The sequence below is a fragment of the Salvelinus sp. IW2-2015 genome, unplaced genomic scaffold, assembly GCF_002910315.2.
Source record: "Salvelinus sp. IW2-2015 unplaced genomic scaffold, ASM291031v2 Un_scaffold3634, whole genome shotgun sequence".
Classification (NCBI taxonomy): Eukaryota; Metazoa; Chordata; class Actinopteri; order Salmoniformes; family Salmonidae; genus Salvelinus; species Salvelinus sp. IW2-2015.
In genome coordinates, this window is record NW_019944911.1 from 78,186 (window position 1) to 84,291 (window position 6,106).

Sequence of the window (6,106 nt, forward strand, 5' to 3'; positions counted from 1 at the left end):
TAGTCCTCTCCCAATGTGTACAACAGAGGAGGACGTGCACGAAAACTCCGTTGACTACCATGACTATTTTTGAGAATGAGTATAGTCTCATCTCATGAGGGAGAGGACTAAGTGGACACTCCTCTTCTTGCTTGAGCAGCTTCCAGAGTATATATTTAGTCGGAGTATATATGTGAATACACGACATGTGTAATAACGTGAGATAAATACTTGACCAAACTATGTATTTGAGTATAACCTGTTGCACCTCCAGCATCTTCACAGCATAGGTCTAGATGCTGAGTATTCAGTTCCTCCGAGCGAGTTTAAGGAATTTGGACCTTGTTATCTCATCAAGAGCAGAGAGGAGTGTACGAAGTTCAACACTTTCACTACTATGAGTGATAATCAAGAAACGTAGTCTCCTTCCTGAACGCGGAGTATGAGGACGGATAGGATAGCGTCACCTATTGGCTGAGATATTAATGAATATAAATAAAAATAATTACCCCCAGCCAGGCACAGATCGGAGACCCACTATACCAAAATAATGAATTATATGTCACGCACTTGAGTAGTAGATTATGTAGATATTGTACATTCCACAAATAAGATATTGATCGATGGTAACTCAACTGTCAGGGCATTTGAGAAGATGAGCATACACTTCAGATGTGACATTCATAATAGACTCATCATGAGAGGAGATCGTGACGAAATCTTTCCATATTATTACCTGAGGTTTGAATAAGATGTGAGCTGAATTACAGAGGAGAGATGAGACCTTCCAATATGATTATCATAGTTTTAATCATTTTCACCACGCAATAGAAGAGTGAAAAGAAAACACTTCGCAAGAGTACTGCATAACTGAAGTTTATGAAGGGTATGGAGGAGCCTATAGAGAACTTATCCAAATCACTGACAGGTACTAATCCATTCTCACAGTATAATTCCAAAGAGGAAGTGAATGGATGAGATACAATTCTAAATCACTGATATCTAGATAGCTCACACGATGAAAAGTATGAATGACAAGAAATCCTGTGGTGCTCTGAGGTTAATCTTTATCCTTCAAGCTGTTTTGAAACTCGCCGATCATTTACATGTAAATTAGTGAACTATGCTGTTATACTCTGTCTCCTGTCGACTCATCTGTGCAGATGAAGCCAAATTGAAGAAGCATTGATGGTACAGCCTGATATGATGAGAGTGATAAATAATGACTTCGCTTGTATGTAACAAAGATTTGAGGATGGAGAAGAAAATAGATTACTTGGGATGCATCAGAAGATATGGAGCAATGGTATATTAACCGACTATGCTCAAATAATATAGTTTATGCATTAATACATCTCACACATAATATTGAGAGTTGATGGGAATGGTAGGTTGGAGATAAATAATCGAGTAGTTTTGTTTGATATTGACCTCCATACCTTATATAAGTGTAGTAACACATAGCTACTCGAGCGTGTGATACAGTACCTGATCTCTATACAGTTAATCTGTGAATTTGACTAGCCTATTATTTACCATTCTTTGTGAATAAATCAGTTATTTAAACAACAGGTCGGAGTATATTTTTGAGCTGTTGTTAACTTCATTTCAATCATCGTTTAATGGTATAGGTATGAGAATTTCAAAAATATTTGTATTTTACATCTGCCTGGATACTAAGATAGTTAGGCAAACCACAGACTAAAACTCATTGAACCTACCTGATTGATTTCCATAAGGATGTCTCCCCTCAATAGCAGACTGCATATACTTGAGGAGGTTTGGTATGTGACCAATCTCCTTGACGTAATCAAGAGCCCAGAGCAGGTTCAGTATTTCTACTAGGGAAGAGATAAGCGTTCTCCGAAGATCTTGCAAACGCTTCGCACTCTCAGGAGAGGATATAAAATACACACGTTAGATCTCCACTCTCTCAATTATTATCAGCAAGCCGCATAGAGACGACATGTACATTGACCGATCTCTATACTTGAGTTTATCAGTTTGAATCTGAGAGGGTGGGATGGTTTCTGTATAAATTGGAGAGATTTGTCTCATAACCATCTTTGTCGAGTCAGAGTACCACTGTAGAAGTAATCAAACGCTCGAGTTATAGTCATGTTATACTGTTCATCTCCACCATGCAACATGCCCCACGTCCATATGATACACCCAACCACAGTCATATTGAAGTAGGCATTGATGTAGTCGAGAAAACTGCTTCTCAAGAGAGACGTGCTACTCCAGTAGCCACCTAAATATTGACAAGCAAAAACATTCTTTGAATATTATATAACGAGATTACCGACTAGAGCGTCCTCTGATACGAATAACGTGCACAAGAGTGTAATCAAGTCAGTCGTACATCGGATGTAGACACACCAGAGCCCACTCCACTATAACCTATCACTAATGCTGTAGTGAGTTCTTATCAGATAACTTAGGGAGACCACTTGAGATTACATTGTTTTATTTCCATGTCGCGACCTCTGTCTTGATGGAAATACCATAGTCGACCGTTGTGATTTGTCAACAAGGATTTCACCTCATCATAGACTCACATGTTCGAAGGGTTTATATAATTGCCCGACTGTCGAACAGACCCTGAGAATGTTAATCTCACAAGTTTTAGAAAAATTTTCATCTCATGTATGTTGTGTGAGGGTCGCACCCATTTATAGTAATTAGCGAGAGCGCAACCTAGTGCTATAGCTAATAAAACTATTCGCCACCAGATACAAAATGCTTTTTGCATTGAGGAATAGCTAATCCCTGCGCTTGTATGTGGATTATAATGAAGGTCAACAATACAGGGTCTTGTATTGTGTGCAAAGTATGTTTAACACAAAAGCCATGTATTCCTTTACCGCTACTTTAGGTTCACCAAAACACCCTCAGTCCAAAGCAACACTACCCAAGGAGGTCAATTCCACGAGCAGATAGAGCAATAACACAATTGCCCTCTAGCTTGGGCGCAGCTTGAAATACTAAACAGCTATTAAATATAACATAAATTTCATGCAGCTTAGACTAGTATACCTCAGATCAAGTTATTTAGACTCTTAAGAATTCAACTATCTGCCTTTCCAGCGGAGATGTTCGAGTATTATAAGGTGTTTAGGATAAAACTCATTGCTTGCGCTATGTATAAATTATGTATTGAATTTCTCTATTTCAAATTCATGTTCATGCGAATAAGACCCACAATATCGGTCTGATACAGGGCACTTGCAACTGTGATGGTCATTTGGCCTAAGCAGCACGTGGTTCACAGTACTAAGACTAGTGTTCTCCGATCTTGTTCTGGATGCAGCTGGAGATTGTGCTTTTTTACATGTCCTCCACTCCTCGAAGTCGAACTGCGTGTATCAGCATTGAGAGCAACTCGAGTCAACAGCTTAGAGGTACCCTTCAATATAGCTTGGTGCGAGCCTGGCTTCCGCATGCCCATCGCGATCACACACTCTGTTCTCCGATTTCCTCTCGCACTGATCCCTGATGAGAGTAAGCCGTACTTGTGATCAGACCATATTGTCTAGTACAGAGACATTTGGAACTCGGTAGTGACATGTGTGTGCTATCGCTTCCCAAAACATACCCCTAGAGGAAAGCGAAAGCAAGAAGATGAAGATTTCATTCTTATCCAAACGAGCACTCTTAGCGCAATTTTGCCCATCGTCTGCGAGCACTTGGTCCCGTAATTCACACTCACACACAGGATGCTGGCCTCGCACCTTATCAGGGCCTAACTCCGTTGCTCTACAGGAGTGAAGACACAATTCAGAAGGCAATCGATACCCACTTCACACAATAACCAGCGAGCATTATGACAATTGTACTACAAGTTGCGCAGCTACTAGCTGGGCACAAGTTAGAAATTGCCGTGCAATCCTCGCCGTAAAAGGTGGCATCTAGTGATGGTGATCGGGTGAAAGTCACTGACATTTCTATAAGCCATTATTGCTGCCAAATGTTTGTCTATGGAGATTGCATAGGACCAAAGTGTTGAACATCAAGGCAAAGTGTGGTCCTATCTTGAAGATCTCAAATATGTTTAACTCAGATTTGTGTTAAGCCACTTTTATTGGATTATAACGCTAATATCAATGGTTATTTTCTGATTGTTTTGATGTCTTTCATCTATTTCTTACATTTTGATAGGAGGAAAAGAGAAAATAAAAAAAAACCTTGATGAAGTCAGGATGTTCTAAAGTATTGACGATAGGTTATTTTTTATTTTTAAGTATCACTAACATATACATTCATTCGTTTAAAACGAGTTTATATCCCCCGACTTTCTTTTTGTTGCGCATAACATAACCAAATAAATATCACTTATTAGTCCATTCTTAATTCTTAATCAACCAGTAACCTAAGCAACATTGAAAGCCTGGTGTAGAATATATGCAATTGTCCAAAGGTCCTAGTATCACACTAAAAGTGGGTTACCTTCGTGAGACTTTGGTGGGGTCCGTTAGTAACAAGACTAATCTGGAGATATAACGATTGCTGTTTTATATCAGGCAGGTTTATTGACACGTCTCGCAATCTTGTAGGCACACCGAATCCAGTGATAGGCTGCTTAAACTGTGTTATTCGGGAATGCCATCCTGGTATGGTACCAGAACCCTCCTCTTGTAGCATAATTATACTTCTAGACTTTAAACTGACAGAGTTCGAGGTATTTTTTGTATTGGGAATGTTTGACTTACATTGACGCACACGGATCAATAGGACTTTAAGGATATCGACGAGGGGGTTAACACAGCCAAGATTCACTCAAACTCAATCGAGATTTAAAGCTTAAACTACGAAAAATTATTATCAAATACTAAACTCTTTATTGTCACATTCCCCACCGAAATACATTGTAAGTGACCTATTTACCGTGAAAACCTGCATTACAATTCACAAGTCCCTACACCCACTAGTAAAGTTCGCCGGAAAAGTAAATAATAAACTCACAGTAAAAAATATCATATATCTCAAAAAAAGTTGAACACAACGAGGATACTTGTACCAGGGGGTAACCGGTAACCGAGTCAACGTGTACGTGGGGTAACAGGTTAGGTCCAGACGGTAAATTTGGTGACAAAACAACTGTACCAATAGGTAAGGTTGAAGTATGAATAATGACACTGAATATATAATAAAATCAAGCGGGAGCAGCAGTCGCTACCAATAGATAACAAAATAGGGACGGGGTCGGTGTCAATACTTGTGAGAGTAGTACTGAGTGTTTTTGAGGGGTCGCTCTTCACATATTGATTAATTGTTGTACAGTTGTGCTAAGTCTCTATTGGCATTTGGGGGTAGAATGCTGTTATGGTATGGTTACCTTCTTGGTGACTCATGAAGGGGCAGATCTTTTTTACTTTTAATAAATAAGACTGGCCTTCACTATCTCACTCACTGAGCTCAGCATTAAAATTACAGTAAGCCTATTATTGCAGGGATGAGGAGAAATGAATGTTGAATGGTGCAAGAAAGCTCAAAAATCATACATCCATAAGTTTAGCAGTTGGTCATTCAATGATATAATTTGTACTCTTATTGCAGTTGTGTTTTTATGCGTCTAGTATATGGTCTGGAAGAGTCATAATGCTCGCTAATTCAATATCCCACTCTTTTCAGAATTATGGAAAATATTGTAACTAGAGTCTAATCCGTATGGCAGTCCATTCGATAATAATGGTAAAGACATTTAAGTGATATTATACTCGCAACCTATCACGCGAGTGAAATAGACCCGTAGCTGTAGGCACAATACCTCTCAGCAGGCAGTGACGAACTATTCGCTAAAATCGGTAAATCACCTTACTTCCCCTCTGTCAAGATAAAGCAGCATGCTTGCCGCATTTACTCAACCGCATAAGTACACATCCCATAACCCTCATAACCAACCCGTTAGCTAGGTAACAGGCAGGAGCACTATATCAGCCACAAGGATATTGAACAAGACTATGTTGGTGAGTTGAGTAATATTATTCACCACTAGGCCAATAGTGACATATTCCAGGGTGAGTATATGAAGCCAGTTACCTTACCATTAAAACAGTGGAAAAAGTTACATCTATTTGGAATATTTATAGTAATATCTTTTACAATGGCTTGGTTCCTGTATGTT